This window comes from Chiloscyllium plagiosum, unplaced genomic scaffold, assembly GCF_037043375.1.
Source record: "Chiloscyllium plagiosum isolate Xiang-an unplaced genomic scaffold, Cpla_swu_hap1 HiC_scaffold_15, whole genome shotgun sequence".
NCBI classification, from domain to species: Eukaryota; Metazoa; Chordata; class Chondrichthyes; order Orectolobiformes; family Hemiscylliidae; genus Chiloscyllium; species Chiloscyllium plagiosum.
Window position 1 is genome coordinate 55,772,357 of NW_028270153.1, and position 27,777 is coordinate 55,800,133.

Below are 27,777 nucleotides of genomic sequence, written 5' to 3' on the forward strand. Positions count from 1 at the left end.
GGGGTCTGTCAGATAAAAGCGGATGCCAACCCGAGGAGAAGACGTTAGACAGAGGGAGTGAGGTGACCAAAAACCTGTTCAAACAGTATGTTTTAAAGCGGTCTTAAAGAGATGAAGGAAGAGAAGGGGCAGAGAAATTTGAGAAGGAATCTGATCTAATCGGAAGAAATTATGTAATGCACAAGAGAGAAAAACAGGGAATTTTGAATGGTGCTGTAAGATATTACAGAAGGAAGAGGTGAGAGATCATTAGGGATTTTAAACTCAAAAGTGAGCATTTCAAATTGGAGGAGCTGGAAGCTACTGAAGGACAGGGTATTAGCAAGTGAGATTTTGCACAGGGACAGCAGAGTTTTGGATGGATTGAACTTTATGGAGACTATAAAGCCAGCCAGGAGAGTAGAACATAGAACATAGAACATAGAAGAATACAGCGCAGTACAGGCCCTTGGGCCCTCGATGTTGCGCCGATCCAAGCCCACCTAAACTACACTAACCCACTATCCTCCATATACCTATCCAATGCCCTCTTAAATGCCCATAAAGAGGGAGAGTCCACCACTGTTACTGGCAGGGCATTCCATGAACTAACGACTCGCTGAGTGAAGAACCTACCCCTAACATCAGTCCTATATCTACCCCCCCTTAATTTAAAGCTATGCCCCCTTGTAATACCCGACTCAATACGCGGGAAAAGGTTCATACTGTCGACCCTATCTAACCCCCTAATCATCTTGTACACCTCAATCAAGTCACCCCTAAACCTTCTTTTCTCTAGTGAAAACAGCCCCAAGTGCCTCAGGTTTTCCTCATACGATTTTCCTTCCATACCAGGCAACATCCTGGTAAACCTCCTCTGCACCCGTTCCAATGCCTCCACATCCTTCCTATAGTATGGCGACCAAAACTGCACACAATATTCCAGATGCGGCCGTACCAGAGTCTTATACAACTGCATCATGACCTCAGGACTCCGGAACTCAATTCCTCTACCAATAAAAGCCAGTACGCCATATGCCTTCCTCACCGCACTATTTACCTGGGTGGCAACTTTCAGAGATCTGTGTACATGGACACCAAGATCCCTCTGCTCATCCACACTACCAAGTATCCGACCATTAGCCCAGTACCCCATCTTTTTGTTATTCTTCCCAAAGTGAATCACCTCGCACTTAGCTACATTGAATTCCATCTGCCACCTTTCTGCCCAGCTCTGCAGCTTCTCTATATCCTGCTGTAACCTGCCACATGCTTCCTCACTGTCAACAACTCCTCCGACTTTCGTATCATCCGCAAACTTGCTCACCCAACCTTCTAACCCCTCTTCCAGGTCATTTATAAAAATGACAAACAGCAATGGTCCCAAAACAGATCCTTGCGGAACACCGCTAGTGACGGCACTCCATGAAGAAACTTTGCCATCAACTACTACCCTCTGTCTTCTTCCATCCAGCCAATTCCTAATCCAAACCTCCAACTCACCCTCAATGCCATATCTCCGTATTTTCTGCAGTAGCCTACCATGGGGAACCTTATCAAACGCCTTACTAAAATCCATATATACCACATCTACCGCTTTCCCCTCATCAACCTCCTTCGTCACCTTTTCAAAGAATTCAATAAGGTTTGTGAGGCACGACTTGCCCTTCACAAAACCATGCTGACTATCCTTGATCACATTATTCCTATCCAGATGTGCATAAATCCTATCCCTTACAATTCTCTCTAAGACTTTGCCCACAACAGAAGTGAGACTCACCGGCCTATAGTTACTAGGGCTATCCCTACTCCCCTTTTTGAACAAGGGAACCACATTTGCTATCCTCCAGTCTTCTGGGACTACTCCTGTAGACAAAGAGGACATAAAAATCAAGGCCAATGGCTCTGCAATCTCCTCCCTTGCTTCCCAGAGAATCCTAGGATAAATGCCATCAGGCCCAGGGGACTTATCTATTTTCACCTTTTCCAGGATTTCCAACACCTCTTCTCTACATACCTCAAAGCCATCCATTCTACTTATTTGTGACTCAGTATTCTCATCGACAACAATGCCCTGTTCCTGAGTAAATACTGAAGAAAAGTATTCATTCAGTGTCTCCCCAATCTCTTCCGCCTCCACACGCAACTTCCCCCTACTATCCTTGACTGGACCTATTCCTACCCTAGTCATTCTTTTATTCCTAACATACCTATAGAAAGCCTTAGGGTTTTCCCTAATCCTATCGACTAAGGACCTTTCATGTCCCCTCCTTGCTGCTTTTAGCTCTCTCTTCAGGTCCTTCCTGGCTACCCTATAACTCTCAATCGCCCCAATTGAACCTTCACGTCTCATCTTGAGATAGGCCGCCCTCTTCCATTTAACAAGGGATTCCAATTCCTTATTAAACCACGGCTCCCTCGCACGACCCTTTCCTTCCTGCCTGACAGGTACATAATTATCAAGGACACTCAATAGTTGCCCCTTGAACAAGTTCCACATATCATTTACACTCTTGCCTTGGAGTCTACTTTTCCAAGCCACACATCCTAAGTCATGCCTCACCGCATCATAATTTCCCTTACCCCAGCTATAATTCTTGCCCTGTAGTACACACTTATCCCTCTCCATCACGAGTGTAAAAATCACCGAATTATGGTCACTATCCCCAAAGTGCTCACCTACCTCTAATTCTAACACCTGGCCTGGTTCGTTACCCAGAACCAAATCCAGTATGGCCTCACCTCTTGTTGGCCTGTCTACATATTGTGTCAGGAAACTCTCCTGCACACATTGAACAAACACTGACCCATCTAACGAACTTGAGCTATAGCTTTCCCAATCAATATCAGGAAAGTTAAAGTCCCCCATAACAACCACCCTATTACTGTCACTCATCTCCTGAATCACCTTCCCAATCCTTTCTTCAATGATTCTAGGACTATTAGGAGGCCTGTAAAAGACTCCTAACAGGGTGACCTCACCTTTCCTATTCCTAACCTCAGCCCAAACTACCTCAGATGGCAAGTCCTCATCCATTGTCCTTTCCACCGCTGTAATACTATCTTTGACAAGCAATGCCACACCTCCCCCTCTTTTACCCCCACCTCTGACCCTACTAAAACATTTAAATCCCGGAACCTGCAACAGCCAATCCTGTCCCTGTTCTAGCCATGTCTCCGTAATAGCCACAACATCGAAGTCCCAGGTACCAACCAACGCTGCAAGTTCACCTACCTTATTTCGTATACTTCTTGCATTGAAGTATACACACTTCAAGCCACTTCCCTGTTTACAGGCACCCTCCTTGGAAATTGATGCCATGTTCCTCACCTCCCTACACTCCAGGCCCTGCACCCTGAAGCTACAATCTGGGTTCCCATGCCCCTGCCGAGTTAGTTTAAACCCCCCCCAAGAGCACTAGCAAACCTCCCCCCAAGGATACTGGTTCCCCTCAGGTTCAGGTGTAGACCATCCTGTTTATAGAGGTCCCACCGTCCCCAGAAAGAACCCCAGTTATCCAAAAACTGGAACCCCTCCCTCCTGCACCATCCCTGAAGCCACGCATTTAATTGTTCTCTCTCCCTATTCCTCGAATCTCTATCACGTGGCACGGGTAACAAACCAGAGACAACAACTCTGTTTGTTCTAACTCCGAGCTTCCAACCTAGCTCCCTGAAAGCCTGTCTAACATCCTCAGCACTCCTCCTACCTATGTCGTTGGTGCCAATGTGGACCACGACTTCGGGTTGCTCCCCCTCCCCCTCCAGGACCCGGAAAACACGATCAGAGACATCACGTACCCTTGCACCTGGGAGGCAACATACCAAACGTGAGTCTCTCTCGTTCCCACAAAACCGCCTATCTGTGCCACGAACTATCGAGTCCCCAATTACTACTGCTCTGCTCTTTTTCACCCTTCCCTTCTGAGTAACGGGGACAGGCTCCGTGCCAGAGACCTGAGCCCCGTTACTTACCCCTGGTAAGTCATCCCCCCCACAAGTATCCAAAACGGTATACTTGTTCTTGAGGGGAATGGCCGCAGGAGGTCCCTGCACTGGCTGCTTCCTCCCAGTCCCCCTCACTGTAACCCATCTATCTGCCATCTTTGGAGTTACTACTTCCCTATAACTCTGATCTATGACCCCCTCTGCCTCCCGAATGATCCTAAGTTCATCCAACTCCAGCTCCAGTTCCCTAACACGGTCTTGGAGGAGCTGGAGATGGGTGCACTTCCTGCAAGTGTAATCGGCAGGGACGTCGATGGCATCCCTCACCTCATACATGTATTGAAATAATCAAATTTGGAGACGTGCAACAGTCATGTCAAATGTCCATAAAGCTTATAAAGAGGTGGACATTTCAATTTTAGAAAGCAACATGGAATACTGACGCTGCATAAAATGGACTCCTGAGAGACAGGTAACTTTGATTGTGGATTTGGTACAGAGACAAATATCAATGAACATATCACTGCAAATTTAAAAAAACCTCAAATGATCTTTCCCCATGCTAATTGACTACCCCTCACCATTTCAATGTAAGAGATTTAAAATGATAATGGCTGCTACATTCACACACCTGACAATTATGATATTTCAAATAAAATCAAGGATAATCATAGCTGGAATCAAACATTTCCTATTTGGATGTTTTAATATTCATTCAGGGAATGTGTGCATCACTGGCTGGGACAGCTTTTGTGGTCCATCTCCAGTTGCCCTTGTCTATATCAGTTTCAGCCCATTGTGAGGGAAACAGACTATGTATGGAAAATGGTGAAGTTGTCATTACTTGACTGAAACTAGTGAGGCAATACCTTGTGAATTCCCACTGTCAGTGCAGTGGTTGATCTGGTGTACAAGAGCAAGAAAGAAGCCAAATCTTGTCCAGCAGAAGTGAGCAATCTGGCTTAAAAGTCACCTTTGTCAGTGGAGAGAGTCTCATTCATTTTACCTGCAAGATTATATTTCTTCACTGCAGGACCTTAGTCACAATCTCATCTGAAATAGACAGTGATTTCCAAACTCCATTGTCTCAAACGAATCAACAGAGAGTCCATCAGGCTTGGAATATTTAAACCACCATTTTAAGGATTATGTGAACAAGGGATTTGTTTTGTTTCACACTGTTGATAATCTGGATACCTATTACCTCTTAAGTAACCTTCTTGAGTTCTATAGGGGTGTCTGTCAGGTTAACATTTTGAGTGTTGCTAAAGATTGACATTAATCCTTCATTTTGATTTAAACTTAAAGCTTTCTGTATCTGTTCTTTTAAATCATAGCGCTCGAGGAATTAAAATACTCTTTTCCTAAAAAACTCTTACTGTTGCAATCAGTGGGAGATGGGAAAAGGGGGAAGTTGTCCAATATTCCTTCCCACCCATACCAGGCAGCAAAGGTTTTGATAAAGGTGCCATCACAGAGGCAGAGACAGTTGAGATTGCAGACGTGGTAGCATGGTGTATTTATGAGAGAGAGGACATGGAAATGAACCCTTCCTTCAAAACAATATAATGCAGAATAACATAAGCTAATTTCTTTATTAATTCAATATTGCAGGGCTCCATCAGATTCATCCTTGCACCTGAAAAAGGACATGAGAATTTCAGGTGCGTATTCTGCAATGCAATTCCATCGCCAACACCTGAAGAGCTGTTTCTAAAGCACGCTTCTTCTCTAATGTGGCATAAGAACGCAACTATCACATTATAGAAGAACTAACTATGTATATATATTTAACAGAACATAATCAAATAAGGACATTGCCACCTACACCAGCTGCACATTAATAAAATTCCTTCACCTTTAATTTGTTGATTTCTCTCCTCTGCCACTCACAAGAAGTAGGAACAGGAATAGACAGTGTAGCTATTGAGCAGGAAAATCGACATTTTAGGCAAAAGCCCTTCATCAGGAATAGAGGCAGGGAACCTCCAGGGTGGAGAGATAAATTGGGTGGGGAGTGGAGGGGAGAAGTAGCAAAGAGTACAATAGATGAATGGGGGTGGGGATGGAGGTGATTGGTCAGAGGGAGGGTGGAGCAGATAGGTGAGAAGGGAGATTGGCAAGTAGGACAGGTCATGAGGGCAGTCCACTCCACACCCCCCCACCCCCTCCCCATTTATCTCTCCACCCTGGAGGCTCCCTGCCTCTATTCCTGATGAAGGGCTTTTGCCCGAAACGCCGATTTTCCTGCTCCTCGGATGCTGCCTGACCTGCTGTGCTTTTCCAGCACCACTCTGATCTAAACTCTGGTTTCCAGCATCTGCAGTCTTCACTTTTGCCTAGTGTAGCTATTGAGCCTGTTCCACCATTCATTCTGATCATTGCTAATCTTAGGCTTCATCCAACCCACTCTCCAGATCTCTTAATACCTGAGAGACTGGAAATCCATGAACTTCCATGAACTTCAAGTACAGAGAATTCACAACACTGCTGAAGAAATTTCTCCTCATCTCAGCTTTAAACATTTCTCCTCTTACCCCGAGACAGAGCCCCACGTTGAAGATTCCCCAGCTAAGGCAAGTAACATTTAAGTGTCGACCCTGCCAAACCCCTTCACAATCTTGTATGTTTTAATAAAATTACCTTTCATTTTTCTAAACTTCAGAGAATATAAATGCAACTTACTCAACATCTCATCATAGGACAATCCTCTCATTCCTTGTACCAATCTATTGAACTCTCACCTGCATTGCCTTCAGTGTAAGTATAGTCTTTTGTTAATGCAGAGATCAAAGGTATTGCAGGTGTGGTTTCATCAAAGCCCAGTACTAGTGTTGCAAGTCATCTTTATTCCTGATCTCCAATCCCTTTGCAAACAGGCCAGCATACTATTTATCTCCTAAATTGATTGCTGCACCTGCCTGCTAACTCTCCTCATAAATATACCCTGTCGGTGTGATCATCAATATTGAGAAATTTTGTGTCCAGAGTGTTGGAAAAGGTCAGGCAGCATCCAAGGAGCAGGACAATTGACATTTCGGGCATAAGCCCTTCATCAGGAATACTGAAGAAACACAGATTTATAGGTTATGTTTGCAGCATTTAATAAGTATAGAGCAGATTCTAGAATGTTAAAACGTAAGCTATGGGAGCAACAATAGGACATTTGGCCCATCAGATCTGCTCTACTGGTCAGTGAGATCATGCCTGTCTTCTAAGCCTTAACTCCACTTTCATTCCTTATATCTGTCGGGGTTCTAGTTTGCACCTTTTAAAAATATTGTGCTTTTCTATTTTTACAACCAAAGTGAATAACCTCACACTTCCCCATGTTATTATCCATCTGCCTTTTTTTTTATCCTTTAAGGGCTGAATCTTATATTGTTGTGGCAAAGTTATGCTAAGTTGTTGGGAGGTTGTTTTTCTCTGTGAGGTCCAGTGGGTTTTGTTGCCATAGGCTATCAAACCTGTTTCATTAACTCTGCACACGGCATGCCTCAGTTCCAATTCTATCTTCATGTTACCATGTGGCATTCCCAGAACATCTCACAGCTGCCAAGATATCCCAGGATCTGTGGTGCCTGTACCATCTTTACAAGACCATTGTACACCTGGACAAGCAGCATCAAAAAGAAGAAAGTGAGGACTGAGAATCAGTGTCAAAAAGGGTGGTGCTGAAAGAGCACAGCGAGTCAGGCAGCATCCGAAGAGTAGGAGAGTCAACGTTTCAGGCATCAGTCCAGGGCAGTCATACACAGTTTGTAGTATTTGCTCTGGCCATGGCAGTCCAGGGAAATTTAGCCCACACTTTGTAGACAGGGAGCTGGAGCTCATGTTGGATGACATGTGGCACAGGTGGGGTATCCTCTTTCCCCAGGAGCATTCGAGGAGGCCATGTTAGCAGAGTGTGCTGGATAGCAAGAAAATGAATTTGTAGAATGTCTACAAGATGGCTTTTTGGAGCAGCTTATGGTGGAGCCCACGAGGGAACAGGCAATACTGGATTTAGTGTTGTGCAATGAGGCAGACTTGATAAGGGAGCTTAAGGTGAAGGTACCTTTAGAAGGCAGTGACCATAATATAATTGAATTTATTTTGCAACTTGAGCGGGAGGAGCTGGAATCAGAGGTAACAGCGTTACAGTTGAATAACGACATCTACAGAGGCATGAGGGAGGACCTGTCCAGAATTGACTGGGAGAGGACATTAGCAGTAAAGACAGTGGAACAGCAATGGCAAAAGTAATCCAGGAGATACAGATCCATCCTGAGGAAAAGAAATATACTAAAGGAAGGATGAGGCAACCATGGCTGATCAGGGAAGTCAGGGACAGCATAAAAGCAAAAGAGAAAGCATATAATGTGGCAAAGGGCAGTGGGAAGCCAGAGGATTGGGAAGCTTACAAAGACCAACAAAGGACAATGAAGAAAGAAATAAGGAAAGAGAAGATTATGGGAGTAAGCTAGCCAGTAGTATTAATAAACTAAAGATTGCAAGAGTTTCTTTAGATAGATAAAGGGCAAAAGAGAGGCAAAAGTGGACATTGGGCTGCTGGAGAAGTAGTAATGGGGAACAAAGGAATGGCTGAGGATCTAAAGGAGTACTTTCCATCACGCCATTAAAAGTGGGAGGGGGGGCACAGTTGCAGAGGTGAGTATGATGGACATCACCAAGGAGAAGGTGCTAGAAAAACTGAAAGGTCTGAAATTGGATAAATCACCAGGACCAGATGGACAATGCACTGGAGTTCAGAAAGAGATAGCTGAAGAGATAGTGGAAATTTTAGTCATGATCTTTCAGAAATCATTAGAGTCAGGGAGGTCCCAGAGGACTGGAAAATCACTAATATAATGCCCCCGTTCAAGCAGGGAATAAGGAAAAAGGCAGGAAATTGTAGGCTGATTGGCCTGACCTCAGTCGTTGGTAAGATTTTGGAGTCCATTGTGAAGGATGAGATCTCTGAATACTTGGAAGTGCATGATAAAATAGGGCAGAGTCAGCATGACAACTGATAACTCTGTTTAATTTCTTTGAGGAGGTAATGAGTAGGTTAGACCATGCAGAGCCAATGGATATTATCTATCTGGACTTTCAGAAGGCCTTTGATAAAGTACCGCACAGGAGGTTACTGAATAAGGGCCCATGGTGTTCGAGGCAAGGTGCTAGTCTGGAAACTTGGCCATCTGGCAGAAAGCAGAGAGTGGGGATAAAAGGGTCCTTCTCAGGATGGAAGCCAGTGACTGGTTGTGTTCCACAAGGATCAGTTTTGGGACCACAGCTTTTCACTTTATACATTAATGATCTGGATAAAGGAACTGGGGTCATTCTGGCTAAGTCTGCAGATGATACAAAGATAAGTGGAAGGACAGGTACTAGTGAGAAGTCGGGAAGGCTGCAGAAAGACTTAGACAGGTTAGGAGAGTGGGCAATGAAATAGCAGACCAAATACAACGTGGGAAAGTGTGAGGTCGTGCACTTTGGAAGAAAGAATAGCGACATAGACTATTTTCTAAATGGGGAGAAAATTCATAAGTCTGGTGCTGATGGACTTGGGCATCCAAGGCCAAGTTTCTCTTAAAGTAAACTTGCAGGTTGAGACAGTAGTTGAGAAGGGAACTACAATGTTGTCATTCATCTCAAGAGGACAAGAATATAAAAGCAGGGATATACTTCTGAGGCTTTATAAAGCTCTGGTCACACAATATTTTGAGAATTGTGAGCAATTTTGGGCCTCATACCTCAGGAATGATGCTCTGGCCCTGGAGCGGGTCCAGAGGAGGTTCACGAGAATGATCACAGGAATGAAAAGCTTAACAAATGAGGACTGTTTGAGGACTCTGGGAGTATACTGGATGGAGTTTTGAAGGATGAGGGAGATCTGATTGAAACTTACAGAATACTGAACGGCCCGGACAGAGTGGACGTTGGGAAGATGTTTCCAATGGCTGGAGAGACGAGGACCCGAGGGCACCGCCTTAGTAAAAAGGGAAGATCCCTTAGAACAGCGATAAGGAGAAACTTCTTTAGCCAGAGTGGTGAATTTGTGGAATTCTTCGCCACAGAAGGCTGTGGAGGTCAGGTCACTGAGTAAATTTAAAACAGAGATAGAGAAGTTCTTGATTGCCAAAGGGATCAAAGATTGCGGGGAGAAAGTGGGAAAATTGGAATAAACGTATCAGCCATGATTGAATGGCAAAGCAGACTTGATGGGCCAAATGAGAGAACAGTTAAATGCGTGGCTACAGGGATGGTGCAGGAGGGAGGGAGGGATTCCGGTATCTGGATAACTAGGGTTCTTTCTGGGGAAGGTGGGACCTTTGTAAACAGGATGGTCTACACCTGAACCTGAGGGGCACCAGTATCCTTGGGGGGAGGTTTGCTAGTGCTCTTGGGGGGGGGGGTGTTTAAACTAACTCTGCAGGGGCATGGGAACCTAGACTGTAGCTTTAGGGTGCAGGACCTGGAGTGTAGGGAGGTTAGGAACATGGCATCAATCTCAAAGGAGGGTGTCTGTAAACAGGAAAGTGGCTTGAAGTGTGTATACTTCAATGCAAGAAGTATACGAAATAAGTTAGGTGAACTTGCAGCGTGGGTTGATACCTGGGATTTCGATGTTGTGGCTATTACGGAGACATGGGTAGAACAGGGACAGGATTGGCTGTTGCAGGTTCCAGGGTTTAAATGTTTTAGTAGGGTCAGAGGTGGGGGTAAAAGAGGGGGAGGTGTGGCATTGCTTGTCAAAGATAGTATTACAGCGGTGGAAAGGACGATGGATGAAGACTCGCCATCTGAGGTAGTTTGGGCTGAGGTTAGGAATAGGAAAGGTGAGGTCACCCTGTTAGGAGTTTTCTACAGGCCTCCTAATAGTCCTAGAGATGTAGAAGAAAGGATTGCGAGGTTGATTCAGGAGAAGAGTGAAAGTAATAGGGTGGTTGTTATGGGGACTTTAACTTTCTAGATATTGACTGGGAAAGCTATAGCTTGAGTTCGTTAGATGGGTCGGTGTTTGTCCAATGTGTGCAAGAGGGTTTCCTGACACAATATGTAGACAGACCAACAAGAGGTGAGGCCATACTGGAGTTGGTTCTGGGTAACGAACCAGGCCAGGTGTTAGAATTGGAGGGAGGTGAGCACTTTGGGGACAGAGTCCACAATTCGTTGACTTTTACTCTCGTGATGGAGAGGGATAAGTGTGCACTGCAGGGCAAGAGTTATAGCTGGGGGCAGGGAAATTATGATGCGGTGATGCACGACTTAGGATGCGTGGCTTGGAAAAGTAGGCTTCAAGGAAGGGCGCAATTGATATATGGAGCTTGTTCAAGGAGCAACTATTGAGTGTCCTTGATAAGTATGTACCTGTCAGGCAGGGAGGAAAGGGTCGTGTGAGGGAGCCGTGGTTTAATAAGGAATTGGAATCTCTTGTTAAAGGAAAGAGGGGCGGCCTATGTAAAGATGAGGCGTGAAGGTTCAATTGGGGCGATTGAGAGTTATAAGGTAGCCAGGAAGGATCTGAAGAGAGAGCTAAGAGCAGCAAGGAGGGGACATGAAAAGTCCTTAGTTGGTAGGATTAGGGAAAACCCAAAGGCTTTCTATAGGTATGTCAGGAATAAAAGAATGACTAGGGTAGGAATAGGTCCAGTCAAGGATAGTAGTGGGAAGTTGCATGTGGAGGCTGAAGAGATTGGGGAGACACTGAATGAATACTTTTCGTCAGTATTCACTCAGGAACAGGACATTGTTGCCGATGTGAATACTGAGTCACAATTAATTAGAATGGATGGCTTTGAGGTATGTAGGGAAGAGGTGTTGGAAATTCTGGAAAGGGTGAAAATAGATAAGTCCCCTGGGCATGATGGCATTTATCCTAGCATTCTCTGGGAAGCAAGGGAGGAGATTGCAGAGCCATTGGCCTTGATTTTTATGTCCTTCTTGTCTACAGGAATAGTGCCAGAAGACTGGAGGATAGCAAATGTGGTTCCCTTGTTCAAGAAGGGGAGTAGGGATAATCTTGTAACTATAGGCCGGTGAGTCGCACTTCTGTTGTGGGCAAAGTCTTAGAGAGAATTGTAAGGGATAGGATTTATGAACATCTGGATAGGAATAATGTGATCAAGGATAGTCAGCATGGTTTTGTGAAGGGCAGGTCGTGCCTCACAAACCTTATTGAATTCTTTGAGAAGGTGAATAAGGAGGTGGACGAGGGTAAAGCGGTAGATGTGGTGTATAAAGATTTTAGTAAGGCATTTGATAAGGTTCCCCATGGTAGGCTACTGCAAAAAATACAGAGGTGTGGCATTGAGGGTGAGTTGGAGGTTTGGATTAGGAATTGGCTGGCTGGAAGAAGACAGAGGGTAGTAGTTGATGGTAAAGGTTCATCTTGGAGTACAGTTACTAGCGGTGTTCCGCAAGGATCTGTTTTGGGACCATTGCTGTTTGTCATTTTTATAAATGACCTGGAAGAGGGGCTAGAAGGTTGAGTGAGCAAGTTTGCGGATGATACAAAAGTCGGTGGAGTTGTTGACAGTGAAGAAGGATGTGTCAGGTTACAGCGGGATATAGATAGCTGCAGAGCTGGGCAGAAAGGTGGCAAATGGAGTTCAATGTAGATAAGTGTGAGGTGATTCACTTTGGTAAGAGTAACAAAAAGATGGGGTACTGGGCTAATGGTCGGATACTTGGTAGTGTGGATGAGCAGAGGGATCTTGGTGTCCATGTACACAGATCTCTGAAAGTTGCCACCCAGGTAAATAGTGCGGTGAAGAAGGCATATGGCGTACTGGCTTTTATTGGTAGAGGAATTGAGTTCCGGAGTCCTGAGGTCATGTTGCAGTTATATAAGACTCTGGTGCTGCCGCATCTGGAGTATTGTGTGCAGTTTTGGTCGCCATACTATAGGAAGGATGTGGAGGCACTGAAATGGGTGCAGAGCAGGTTTACCAGGATGTTGCCTGGTATGGTAGGAAGATCGTATGAGGAAAGGCTGAGGCACTTGGGGCTGTTTTCATTGGAGAAAAGAAGGTTTAGGGTTGTCTTGATAGAGGTGTACAAGATGATTAGGGGTTTAGATAGGGTTGACCATGAGAACGTTTTTCCACATATGGAGTCAGCTATTACAAGGGGGCATAGCTTTAAATTAAGGGGTGGTAGGTATAGGACAGATGTTAGGGATAGATTCTTTACTCAGCGAGTCGTGAGTTCATGGAATGCCCTGCCAGTAGCAGTGGTGGACTCTCCCTCTTTATGGGCATTTAAACGGGCATTGGATAGGCATATGGAGAATAGTGGGCTAGTGTAGGTTAGGTGGGCTTGGATCGGCGCAACATCGAGGGCCAAAGGGCCTGTACTGCGCTGTATTTTTTCTATGTTTCTATGTTTTTCTATGTTTCTATGTTTCTATGGCCTAATTTCTCCTCCAATGCCTTATGGCACCAGTCTGGTCCAAGATTACCACTGGGTCAATGCCTTCTCAGTCATCTGAAGAAATGCCCAGCAAGGCAGCAAGAAGGTAAGTGACTTTCTCCACTCCACCAGCATTAGTACATTCATCTTCACTCTGACACTTTGCATTCACTCTTCCTCTGCTACTGTACCCATCTCCCAGCAAGATTCATGCTCTCACTCTTGCACAATCTTCCCTTACCTGTAGTCACTCACCCCAACCCTTGGATCCATCGACTCTCTATGCCCGCTGCGCTGCCCACTCACACATTGGGATACCTTATCATCTGTACCAAAGGTTACACTTGTGCTACCCACTTTCATCTCCTTTATAACCTGTTTCTCTCTCCCTCATTCCAGGTAGAAAACAGCCCACAATAGGGCAATTAGTTGCCTGACATTCAGCTTCTCACCATTCATGTGGAGGGCATTATGACTGACCAGCCCGAGCAGTTGACTGACGGTGTCCAAGTCCCTAAACTAACATCAGAGACTACCCTTGATATAGTGTGCTGACACCCTCAGAGTAAAAGTATCTCACTTCACTTGATGGAGCAGGTTGACCATGAAGACTGACAGAAAGTACTTGTTTAGTTCCTCAGCCATTCCTTTGTTTTCCATTACTACTTCTCCAGCATCATTTTCCAGCAGCCCAATGTCCACTTTTACCTCTCTTTTGCCTTTTATCTATGTAAAGTAACTCTTGCAATCTTTTTTAATACTGACAACTGTGCCAAGTTTCCTGGCTTTGTGTCTACACTAAATAACAGGACAAAAGATTAGTATGAACTTGATGTATCCAGTTAAGCAAAGAAAAGTGCAAAAAGGGAAAGTAAACAGTAGCCTGGCCCCAGTCCATGAGTAGTCAGTATGATTTTGAGTAGACAACGTCCTTACCGCACCATTACAATGATCATTTCTGGTGCAGTTTAAGGTGAAGCATTGACGTACAGAAGAATCCTGCACTTCAGAGTTAGATTAAATTAAAATAAGAGAGTTCTTCCACTCAAACAAATATCGGATGCCAGTGTTTCTGAATGTGGGGCACGTCGTCAGTGTTCAAGGAACTTGTCCTGAAATATTGGTACCCAATGTCCAACATGGAGGTCCTTTGGAACAAGTTGGCAGGTACCACTTGGAGTTCCACGTTGAGAATTGTCACCAATTGGGTTTATTTGGTGTGTTTGGTAAGCTAAGAAGCCAAATATTAATGAGGCAAGGTGCAGTATTAATATCTCCCCATTAATTGGAGCTTGTTATTGCCTAGTGAGAAACCTCCCTCGCCACCTGGCAGATGCACAAAAGGTGCAGCAGGTCTCTCCTGATATCAAAATAGTCCTTGCCAGACTTCTTGCACAATTCTGCTATAAATCAAGTCACAGTCATCATCAGTCAGGCTCCTGTAAGATTCTGCTCAATCTGTCTAGAGCATCTTGCAGCCTCTCCAAGTCTTCTTCAAAACTTACATTTCCACCCCGCATTGTGTCATCAGCAAATCTAAACACATGACTTTCCATATCTTCATTCGAGTCCTTAATATAGATTGTAAATACAAAGAATTCTTGCATAAATGAACTAATATTTGCATTACCTACTGTCTTCTTGTTCATGTATCTGTGAAAGCTCTTAGAGTCATAGAGATGTACGGCATGGAAACAAACCTTTCAGTCCAACCCGTCCATGCTGACCAGATATCCCAACCCAATCTAGTCCCACCTGCCAGCACCTGGCCCATATCCCTCCAAACCCTTCCTATTCATATACCCATCCAAATGCCTCTTAAATGTTGCAATTGTACTAGCCTCCATCACTTCCTCTGGCAGCTCATTCCATACATGTACCACCCTCTGTGTGAAAAAGTTGCCCCTTCGGTCTCTTTTATATCTTTCCCCTCTCACCCTAAACCTATGCCCTCTAGTTCTGGACTCACTGGCCCCAGGGGAAAGACATTATCTATCCTATCCATGCCCCTCATAATTTTGTAATTTTCTATAAGGTCACCCCTCAGCCTCCGACGCTCCAGGGAAAACAGCCCCAGCCTGTTCAGCCTCTCCCTACAGCTCAAATCCTCCAACCCTGGCAACATCCTTGTAAATCTTTTCTGAACCCTTTCAAGTTTCACAACATCTTTCCAATGGGAAGGAGACCAGAATTGCATGCAATATTCTAACAGTGGCCTAGCCAATGTCCTGTACAGCCGCAACATGACCTCCCAACTCCTGTACTCAATGGTCTCACCAATAAAGGAAAGTATACCAAGCGCCCTCTTCACTATCCTATCTACCTGCAACTCCACTTTCAAGGAGCAATGAACCTGCACTCCAAGGTCTCTTTGTTCAGCAACACTCCCTTGGACCTTACCATTAAGTGTATAAATCCTGCTAAGATTTGCTTTCTCAAAATGCAGCACCTCGCATTTATCTGAATTAAACTCCATCTGCCACTTCTCAGCCCATTGCCCCATCTGATCCCATTGTAATCTCAGGTCACCCTCTTCGCTGTCCACTCTACCTCCAATTTTGGTATCATCTGCAAACTTACTAACTGTACCTCTTATGCTCACATCCAACTCATTTATGTAAATGACAAAAAGTAGAGTTTAATACTGTCTTTAACTTCTTGAGTAACCTACAAAAAATCTTTCCCGATGAGCTTTCTTTGTTCGCTGCAATGTGTTTCGGTGAACGTTTGAGGACTTTAAATGTTTCCCACTGTTCATTTACAGTCATATCTTTTAGTCTATTTAACCAGCCAACAGTATTCACTTCTGCTCTCACAGCTATTTAAATTTGTTTAAGTTTGTGATTGGAGTATGTTGCTCTCAAACATAAAACAGAATTCAATTCTGTTGCGATCACTAGTTCTCAGTGATCGTTGTTATGTGAATGATTATGAAGAGGTAAAAGAAATTATGTTAATTTATAAAAGGTCTTTAATTACCTCAGGGTGCATTGATTTTACAGCCAATTAAATACGTTTGAAGAGTAGTTCCTATTGCAACGTAAGAAACATGGTAGAGAGTGTGCATGCAGTGAGACCTGGTAAGACAAAAACAAGAAGAGCAGTTTCAGCGATGTTGACTGAGGAATACTTGTTGGGTGGAAAATATTGGGGGAGTCGGGTTGGGGGGGGTGGGCTGTCTCCCTTACACTTTTTCAAATACTGCTGTGGGATCTTTGACATTGCCTTGGGACGACAGATGAGTTTTGGTTTAACATCTCAGAATAATGATCGCACTTCCAAATTTGCAGCACGCCTAAATTACTGCACTAGGTTGTCGCCCTAGATTTGATGCTGAAGTCTTTAAAATGGAGTGTGAAGCCACAAACATTAACTCTCAGCTACAGTGGAAACTAATGAAAGTAATAAGAATCCCTGTGCACATTCAAGAGGACAAATATACAAATACTTGCTATTTTGCACATAGCCTTTGTGGACAAGCCAGTAATTTGCTTCTTATAATGAGGCGTTTAAAATAGCAAGGTAATGACAGGGATGTTTTCCTGAAGATTTTTAGTTACTCAGTTGACAAAGAACATTTCCCAACAGCTGTTATTTTCTACCGTAATTCTTTGAATTTAGTAAAATTTTCACTGAGCCATATCTGCAACTTCAAAAGTGAAGGTTTCCCCAGGATCCCTGGTTTCTTTGGACACAAATGCTTCTATAACCCCCAAAATCCTATTCAATCCCTAAAAGCAAGTTCAACCCCTTTCATGCTGTCATGCTTCTTTTTGGGCAATGAGGTCTTCACCGAATACCATATCAACTCAAAATTTATCAAAGCACTTTACATTGAATTTCTTTTGGTGCACAGCAACTATTGAGTTAAGTCCAGGCATCTTGTTGGTTTTATTTATTCAGTTAGGAGAAAGTGAGGACTGCAGATGCTGATGATCAGAGCTGAAAAATGTGTTGCTGGAAAAGCACAGCAGGTCAGGCAGCATCAAAGGAGCAGGAGAATCGACATTTCGGGCAGAAGCCCTTCTTCTGCCCCTTAGGGCGGCACGGTGGCACAGTGGTTAGCACTACTGCCTCATAGCGCCAGAGACCCGGGTTCAATTCCCGCCTGAGGCGACTGACTGTGTGGAGTTTGCACGTTCTCCCCGTGTCTGCGTGGGTTTCCTCCGGGTGCTCCGGTTTCCTCCCACAGTCCAAAGATGTGCGGGTCAGGTGAATTGGCCATGCTAAATTGCCCGTAGTGTTAGGTAGGGTGTAAATGTAGGGGTATGGGTGGGTTGCACTTCGGCGGGGCGGTGTGGACTTGTTGGGCCGAAGGGCCTGTTTCCACACTGTAAGTAATCTAATCTAATCTAATCTTCAAGAATGAGGAGGGTGTGCCAAGCAGGCTAAGATAAAAGGTAGAGAGGAGGGACTTGGGGGAGGGGCATTGGGAATGCGATAGGTGGAAGGAGGTTAAGGTGAGGGTGACAGGCTGGGGAGGGGTTGGGGGCGGAGAGGTCAGGAAGAAGATTGCAGGTCAAGAAGGCGGTGCTGAGTCCGAGGGTTGGGACTGAGAAAAGGTGGGGGGAGGGCAAATGAGGAAGGTGGAGAAATCTGCATTCATCCCTTGTAATTGGAGGGTTCCTAAGTGGAAGATGAGGCGCTCTTCCTCCAGGTGTCATGTTGCCATGGTCTGGTGATCGAGGAGGCCAAAGACCTGCATGTCCTTGGCGGAATGGGAGGGGGAGTTAAAGTGTTCAGCCACGGGGTGGTTGGTTTGGTTGGTGCGGGTGTTCCAGAGGTGTTCTCTGAAACGTTCCGCAAGTAGGTGGCCTGTCTCCCCAATGTATAGGAGGCCACATCAGGTGCAGCGGATGCAGTAAATGATGTGTTGTAGGTGCAGGTGAATTTGTGATGGATATGGAAGGATCTCTTGGGGCCTTGGAGGGAAGCTTTATTTATTCAGTCAGAGGGTATGGGCTTTGCTGATGTAGCCAACATTTACTTCACACCAATAGTTGCCCTTGACAAGGTGGAGGAAAGCAGTCTTCTTAAACTATTGCAGTCCATCATTTCATTTTTTGATAATCTGAAATGGCATTTCAGTGGCCAGTTAAAAGTCAACAACATTGCTGAAGATCTGCAGCAAAAAGGCCAGAATGAGTGAGGATGGCAGGTTGGCTTTGCTAAAGGACATTAATAAACAATCTCGTAGTTTCATGGTTACCATCACAATTAATAACATTTTACTCCATTTATTTAATTCACTGAATTTAAACTCCCTAACTTGTGATGCAATTGAGATTATTACTTTTGATTATACGTCTGTCCCTCCAGATAAGTAGGTGACTAAAATAATCACAGTGTTACCATACCTGCTCCACAAGGCAGTCATGTTCACATAATTGTAACCATAATTAACCATAATTAATCATAAAATTATTGACTGGAATGGGTATTAATGGTATTTTTAACAGTCCATAAAACTAAGAAGCATAGTTCTGATGAACTGTTATCGTCATATCACAATAATGTAATTCCATAAGACCATAAGACATAGGAGCGGAAGTAAGGCCATTCAGCCCATCGAGTCCACTCCGCCATTCAATCATGGCTGATGGGCATTTCAACTCCAATTACCCGCATTCTCCCCATAACCCTTAATTCCTTGTGACATCAAGAATTTATCAATCTCTGCCTTGAAGACATTTAGCGTCCCAGCCTCCACTGCACTCTGCGGCAATGAATTCCACAGGCCCACCACTCTCAGTCTGAAGAAATGTCTCCGCATTTCTGTTCTGAATTTACCCCCTCTAATTCTAAGGCTGTGTCCACGGGTCCTAGTCTCCTCGCCTAACGGAAACAATTTCCTAGCGTTCACCCTCTCCAAGCCATGTATTATCTTGTAAGTTTCTATTCGATCTCCCCTTAATCTTCTAAACTCCAATGAATACAATCCCAGCATCCTCAGCCGTTCCTCATATGTTAGACCTACCATTCCAGGGATCATCCATGTGAATCTCCGCTGGACATGCTCCAATTCCAGTATGTCCTTCCTGAGGTGTGGGGACCAAAACTGGACACAGTACTCCAAATGGGGCCTAACCAGAGCTTTATAAAGTCTCAGTAGCACAACGGTGCTTTTATATTCCAACCCTCTTGAGATAAATGACAACTTGCATTCGCTTTCTTAATCACAGACTCAACCTGCATAGTTTACCTTTAGAGAATCCTCAACGAGCACTCCCAGATCCCTTTGTACTTTGGCTTTACGAATTTTCTCACCGTTTAGAAAGTAGTCTATGCTTGTATTCTTTTTTCCAAAGTGCAAGACCTCCCATTTGCTCACATTGAATTCCATCAGCCATTTCCTGGACCACGCTCCCAAACTGTCTAGATCCTTCGGCAGCCTCCCCACTTCCTCAGTACTACCTGCCTGTCCACCTAACTTTGTATCATCGGCAAACTTCGCTAGAATGCCCCCAGTCCCTTCATCCAGATCATTAATATATAATGTGAACAGCTGCGGCCCCAACACTGAACCCTGCGGGACACCGCTTGTCACCAGCTGCCATTCCGAAAAAGAGCCTTTTATCCCAACTCTCTGCCTTCTGTCAGATAGCCAATCCTCAATCCATACTAGTTGCTCACCTCGAACATCATGGGCCCTCACCTTGCTCAGCAGCCTCCCGTGTGGCACCTTATCAAAGGCCTTTTGGAGGTCTAGGTAGACCACATCCATTGGGTTTCCCTGGTCTAACATACTTGTCACCTCTTCATTCTTATTTAATTCTTAGTTAAAAAGTTCAACTCGCTCCCTTACAAAGAATCACATGGCATAGAAAAAGGTTATCTGACACATACTGCCAAAGGAGGACTTTTAAGGGCACTATTCAATTAGTCCCACTTCTCAGCTCTTTCCCCAATGCCATACATTTTCTGCATAGCTTTTAACCAACAGTCTCTATCCAAAGCAAACATTGCTGGAGAAACTCAGCAGGTCTGGTAGCAACTGTGCAGAGAAAACAGAGTTAATGTTTCACACCCCACGACCCTTTTAAAGAACAGAAAGGTCTCTATCCAACTTATTTTAAACATTACTTCATGGTATTTCTTTTTCTTCCTGCTGACTGTGTGAAGGCCAGCAAAATTTGTTTTGAAAAATCCCATAAAACTTGCAGGAAATGTATCAGTAAAACAGATGTATGTTTAGATATATGGAAACTGTCAAGTCAGTTTCAAAACTGCTCACACTCCACATATACCACTTAAAAGTAGCCACTCCATCATACCCAAACTATTTTCCCATGCAAGCTTATGAGGGATGTAAACAAAATAACCTGGCAGTGGACAAATATAGAAATTGAGCTTGTTAACTGCAAATTTTGGGGAGAAAAATGATTGGTTCCAGCTGTATGCAATTACACCGTTCCAACTCAAACACAGATTCAGTGAAAGCTTTTAATGGGGTTGGGACTGATGTAATTTCACTCCATCCCCAGCAATTGCAGCAGTAAATTCATAAAGAGATAAAGGGCTGAATTTTCCCATTTTCAAAGTGTTTCTCAATTATAATTCACGGTATCCGGTCTGCATAGTTCACAGCAATTTTTCTCATGCAGTTTTCCACTCTACTTTATTGATCACACATCCAGGCTCTTTGGTGTCCAGATTAGGGATTTGTGTGACAGGGGAGCTCACCATTGCTGGAGCCATGGGATGTTTAAGCCACTACTTCTGTACTTAAAGCCCAGCTTCAGGTATTGCAGGCTAGGAACTGCCTCTCACATTTGGACTGCTCAACTATGATCACTGATGACAGAAAGGAAAGCTCACTCACCACTTCACAAACAGGGATGTCAAAGGTATTGATGGACAGGGTGGCGGGGAAAAGGACTGTCCATTACCCTGCTGACGGCTGCAAGAAGTTATACCAACAGACAGAGCCAGCTGGACACAGATAGAGCCCCAGGCCAAATCCGTTTCCCAAATTCACAGGAACTCTGTAAAGTGCAGGATAAATTCACCAATCTCCTGTGCTCCATGATCATATGTGCCGCCATCTTCCATCTGTTACCTGACACTCACAAGGGCCACATGCACACTAACTCTGCTACACATCACTTATCAAAACTCAAGGACCACAACTCTCACTGTTACATGTAGCATGTCCATTCAACAGATCTCATTCAGCTCATCCTCCCAAACTCATAGCTCGTCCTGCCATCTATGATTTCTACTCACTCTCCAGGGACATTTCACCAACTTTCCTGCTCCAACATCAAATCAGCACTAATCACTCTTCCATCACTTCTATTGAGCCAAATACTCCATTTGTCCCAGTGCATGAAGAGCTAAGGCCTCTGCAGCACCCTGAATGATATACCTCAAACTCCCAGAATGTTTGCAATTGACCTAGCTGTTGTCCAGTCTGCAAGGTCATAGATCCGTGGAATCTGTTAAAACCAAGCTCATGACCAATGGTGTATAACTCCTCCAAACAAAATTCAGACAAGTGCTTTGACTGAGTGTGATGGTACCCCCTTCTGACCATAGACACCTTGACCCCACTGAGGACTGGTCCCTTGTGACTTTCAAACATGGCCATTTGATTGAAGCACATGCAGTGTGTTTCGAGAGTGTGGTGCTGGAAAAGCACAACAGGTCAGGGAGCATCCGAGAAGCAGGATTCCAAAGATTTTCATTCTCATGTTATTTTCCTGACTTCCTTGCCATTTCCCATACCACACACGAGAGAGGTAAGTTCCACCAAAAGCAGCTAAACAGAAACAGGTTTTTTAAAAAAACTAAAATAATGAAGGGCTGTGCAAGGAAGGAGCAAATTCAGCTGAGAAACACAACAAATTTTCCATTGCCGACACATGACTGCAATCTTCTCTGGGAAGCGAACAAACATTAACATCATCTTTAGAAAGGACAGAAAATTTTACTGGGTGTGGGGGGGAATAGCTATTAGTGAATAAAGATAATATTATTTCTATGGTAATAGATCACATGCTGAAAGGTAACTAGGCAATGGATATTTAACAGGTGGAATTAGGAAAGAGAGAAAGAATTAAGGTTGTCACAGGAGGTGTGCTTAAGGCCTCTGGTAGCAGCTGTGAAGAGGCAGAATGTATTAACACTGATTACATAAAGGCACAGTGGGTTAAAGAAGCAAATTTAACATCCATCTAAGTTAGAACAAGCAGACAAGCTTGATTTAGAAAGGTGTCAAATTTCTTGAAAGTGTTTAGCACTATTTTCTACAACAAGTTGTCCTGGATACAAGGCAACAGGTGACATTGGCCTGAATAAGTATAGGGCTGGATTGTTTGAAGAGTGGTAATTGCACAGATTCCATTCTGCTCCTTCTTTCTTACGTTAAGAAAAGGCTCCACATTTCTGACAGGAGGTTCTGATCAGGACTCCTTCAGAAATGTGAAGCATTCTTTAAATCTGAGAGGTCATCATAATGCAGGATAGTCAGAAAAGTGAAGCCTCACCCTCTTTGTTTTAGCAATAGCAGCCATATTCTGTGTTTTAAATAGCCAGCATCACAGATTGTCACTTTGACAGCTCATGTGAAAGAGTCGGTATGTAAGCTAAGGATGAGGTTAGGAGGATAGGGTGCTAGAGCACAAGGTGGGAAAGGGACCAAGAAAGTCATTGAGTGTTTAGGGTAGGTCATGGGAAGGGGGATATTGGGTCCAGTGGTGAGGGGGCTGGGGTTTGTTCAGTTGAGTTGCGGGTGGCTGTCAGGCCTCTGGTGTAGAAGGGATGTTAAGTCTAGTGGCATATGGTATCTGGTCCTGGGAGGTCATTAGGTTCTGGGAGGGCGCTGGAGAGAGGGTGGTTGGGTTGGGGTCTGTGAGTGTTAAGGGGAGGTACTGTTGCAAGGGGATATAGTAAATAGAGACAAATAGAGACTGACAACCCATAAGGCAGTGCTGAAGTCAGTGAGCATGTGCAAAGTAAGCAATGTAAAGTAGATAGAGGCTGGCAGCCTCCAAGTAAAGTAAGCGAGTTCTAAGAAAACAAGCTAAGAATCATAAGATGCAGGTGTTTAAGCTGCAGGGGTCTATTATTTAAATTACCTAAGAGTCAGTCTAGCTTTATCTATCATCTAATATTTCATGGATGACTATTTAACTAATTGCAGTGAAACCTCTAATTCTCTGATTTAAGTGGGAAGGCTGTGGCATCATGGCAATGACAGTGCACTCGTGTTTAAGAATGCTAGGATTTGAGGCATGGTTTCAAATCCCACCACTGTGGATGGTGAAATGTGCATTTAATAAAAACATGGAATAAAAATCCAACTTGATGGTGACCATGAAACCACTATCTATTTGCATAAAACACCATCTGATTCATGAATGTCCTTTAGCAAAGGAAATTTGCCACCTTGAGCTGGACTAGCCTACATGTGACTCCCAACCTACAGCAATGTGGTTGATTTCTAACTGGCAATTAGGGATGGACAATACATGCTGATCTAGCCAGCATCTCCCACATTCTATGAATGAATGTTTAAGAAAATATACTTTCAGAGTGCTCCAGACATATAGAAATTGCTCATTGGAATCTTCAATATCCTGAACAGTGCCCTCAGAATCTGTTACATTAGAGATTTGCAAAGTCCCAAAACTTAACTCCCAACTATACTGTTGCAAAGAATTGGAAAATCTGTGCTATTATTTATCTAATAGATGCCAAATATATGATTCACTTCAATCATGTGTTTGAAAGGGAAAAATGTGAAACACGTATGATGGTTCCAGATTAAGGGAAGGTCAACTTTAACAAGATGAGACAGAGTAAACTGAGCTAATCTGTCAATGAGTAGAAAGATTAGTGGGGAGATTCTAAAACAATTTAATACAATACAGAACCCTTCGGGCACAAAAAATTAACTTGCCAAATGAAACAAAGAGATAAGGAGCAACATAAAATGGAAAGAAAAAGTATATTGAGATACAAACGAAAAGCATAGATTCTGCAAACTGAAGCAATAGAAAAGACCTGAAAGAATTACAAAGCTGACTGGGGGAGCAGCAAAAAATAAATGTAAAAAACAAACTTGCAAGGTGTATCAAAATCATGGAAAGGTCTTTTGCACTTACATGAAGCAAATAGGTAGTGTAAGAGCAAAAAGAACAGATTATGCTGGAAATAAGTAGGTCAAGCAGCATCTGTGGATAGAGGAACACAATTAGCTTGTCAATTCAATGGTCTTGCATTAGAACTTAGAAGGCAGGGAGGATTAAATGACAAAGAGATGATGGTGCAAAGCAAAAGAAGATGGATATTGGCGAGGAAAAGAAACAAAAAATTATTCTCAATGAAGTGTAACAAATGGGGAAAACAGAATCATGGGCAGCAGCCGCTTTTCAACAAGTAAAAATGGGGACAAAGGTCATGATCTGAAATTGCTGAACTCGATGTTGATCCCACAAATTGTGAATTGGCTAAAGTAGCCTACGCGATTGGCACCACAATAAGCATTCACTCCACCACTAATGTACATAAGTAGAAGCATGCACTATCACTGAGTTGCACTGCAGCAACTCCAGCAACACCTTCCAAACCCTTTCAATGGCATCTACCATCAAAAAGGACAAGGGCAGCAGATTTATGATAATATCATCACCTACAACTTACCCTCCAAAGACTCATATTCCTGACTTGGAAATATATTGCCATTCCTTCCCTGTCATTTAATCGAAATCCTAGAGCTCCCTCACTAACAGCATTGTGGATTTACCTATATCAAATGAACCTTAGCAATTAAACAGATCTGCTCACCTTTGCCTTCACAGGGGAAATGAAGGATGGACAACAAATCCTGGTGTAGCCAGCAACCCCCTCGTCCCATGAAGAAATGAAATAAAATTCAATTTTCATCCCACTCAGGAATCGATTTGAAAATCACTTAGTTAACAAAAGTGATAGAGGAAACCAGGAAAATGTAGACATACAAATATAACTCTAAAGTCTTGATATAAATCTATATGGAGAAATTGCTAGAGTCAATAATGAAGGATGATATGTCTGAACATGTTGAAATTTTTCACCTGATCAGAGATCCAACTTGGATTCGTAAAGGATGCATTATGTCTGATGACCCAGATTCATTTTGTTTTTGAAGAGGCATTTTAAAGTAGTAAACAATGGAAAATCTACAGAATTTTTTAAATATATAGGTTTCTAAAAGGCATTCAGTGAAGTCCGTCATAAAATTGTAAGCTAAACATGATGCTCATGGAACTGAGGGTAAACTATTGACCTATTTGGGGATCTGACTGGCAGTAGTCAGAGAGTAGCAATAAATTATTGGTATTCTAATTAGCAGATTATTACTATTGCATTCAAAAAAGCACAATAGGTCAGGCAGCATCCAAGGAGCAAGAGAATCGATGTTTTTGGCATAAACCTGATAAAGGGCTTATGCCTGAAACGTCGATTCTCCTGCTCCTCGGATGCTGCCTGAAGTGTTATGCTTTTCCAGCTCCACACTTGTTGACTCTGGCTCTCCAGCATCTGCAGTCCTCATTTTCTCCTTATTACTATTGCAGTCCAGCGATTTGTGCTGGGGCCTTGCTCATTTAGTAAATTTATTCATGATTTAGAGGTAAAGAGTTACATAAACAGGTCTGCCGATTGCACAGAGATGGGTGGAATTGCAAGCATGTAGATGGGAAGCATAAATTATGAAGTGACATTAACTGAATGGTTACAACTGTGGGCAAACGGATTTCTATATAGAAAGGATCAAGTTTTGATTTGATTTATTTATTGTCACATTTTTTTTGTTACCACATACAGGGAAAAGTGTTGTATAGTGTTGCCACTCTTCGGCACCATCTTAAAACACAGAAAAATAAACCAAAACAAAGAATATAAAAGCAGAAGAATAAAGAAACAAAAAAAGGTGTTCAAATTTACAGTCCATCTTGTTAAGTGTTCCGCCATGGGCTGTGGGCCATAGGGCATGGGGCATGGCCCTGGTGGCCAGGCACAAGTCGCCTTCACCACATCATCACTGCTGGGATGAACATCATCACTCTACAGCACCATCTCGCCTCCAGCAACGCCCTCGCCACTATGAATCCTTGCTAGACCTCACCAATGCAGGCCCCACTGATGCTATCAGGGTAGCGCACCAGCCCAAACTGGACGTCGCTGTCACCATGAGTCAGCTTCAGGCCCACCTCGCCAATGCAGCCGCTGCCAATGCCACAGGGTGTTGTACTGAACTCAAACTTGCCTCTGTCACTGCCTCCATGAATCTGAGCTGGATGTAGACACTGCCTAGAACCCAAACTCTCTGCAATACAGCAGCCATGAGTCAGCGCTGGGCCCAATTGCCAACAATCACCTATCCACATTGGGCCTACTTACCACTGTCAATGCTGTCGCCACGACCGAGCTCTTCAACAAAAGTAAAATAAATGAGAAGAAAAGAAAAAACACAAAAGAAAATAGAGAAAAAATAAAGAAACAAAAAGATAAGCAGACGGAACAGATGAGCCCAGGCTCAGAAGCCCTACTCCACTGACATCTTACCGGAAATTCAAGGCTTTGAACATTGTAAAGTTATTCTAAAGTATTTTTAATTGATGAGAAGAAAGAAACAGTGAAAGTTCAAAAGGATATGGGGTCCATTGAAATACAATGGGCAAGTATAAAAATATAATGATAAATGCGAATGGAGTACTGGCCTTAATATCCAGAGAATTGGAATATAAGCAAGCCCTGTTTAGACCATACCTGGAGTAATGTGTTCAGTCTGTTACCACCCATGTGAGCTGAATAACCTACAAGTGTTCTTGGGTTTCAAAGTTCAAAGACACCCACTGTTAGTTGAATACAGAGTTGTACTTTACCTCAAACCTTCCTGCAGAAACAAAGTGGGTAAACTGTTGAGAGCATCAGGTAACCTACCCATCAACCCACTTCCCAAATCCTTCCCAGTTCCGATTTTTACTGACACCTATGGACAGGCCATTATCCTGCCTGTGTTCCACCCTGCAGATTTGGGTCCACAAAGATCTTGGACTCTGACCGTCATGTTACCTCTAACCTGAGCAGGAAGGCCAGGGCAGGTTTTCTATTACATTAAAACATGTCAAAAGAAGATTAAGAGCAGAAGAAATCATTGAGTGGCCACAAGGGAAGTTCAGACCATCCTGACTTATGAACCTATTTCACTTGTGTGTATTACTTGATTTCTGATTTCCGAAGTGCCTAGAACTGGGGACATAAAGTTCCATTAAATTAGATACTTAGTGGTGAGTTGGCACCAATAAAAGTTATGATGTCATAACAAGTTGATTTAAAAACATCCATTTTTTGAGAGTTTACGGCATCCTAAACTTTCAGTCTGATAGGCACACCTCACCAAGAGAGCTGCTGCTTACCATCTGTGGCTCACCAGCTTCACGGGAATGAGGTGGCAAAATGGCA

The 27,777-nt window shown here is 43.6% G+C and overlaps 1 long non-coding RNA gene across 1 annotated transcript; it reads left to right on the top strand.

Moving 5' to 3' along the window:
• LOC148147661 (uncharacterized) lies at positions 1 to 27,594 on the top strand. Its single transcript, XR_015759493.1, has 3 exons — positions 1 to 62; positions 5,542 to 5,591; positions 26,137 to 27,594. It is a non-coding gene; the product is annotated as an uncharacterized LOC148147661 (long non-coding RNA).
• The last annotated feature ends 183 nt before the right edge of the window (positions 27,595 to 27,777 follow it).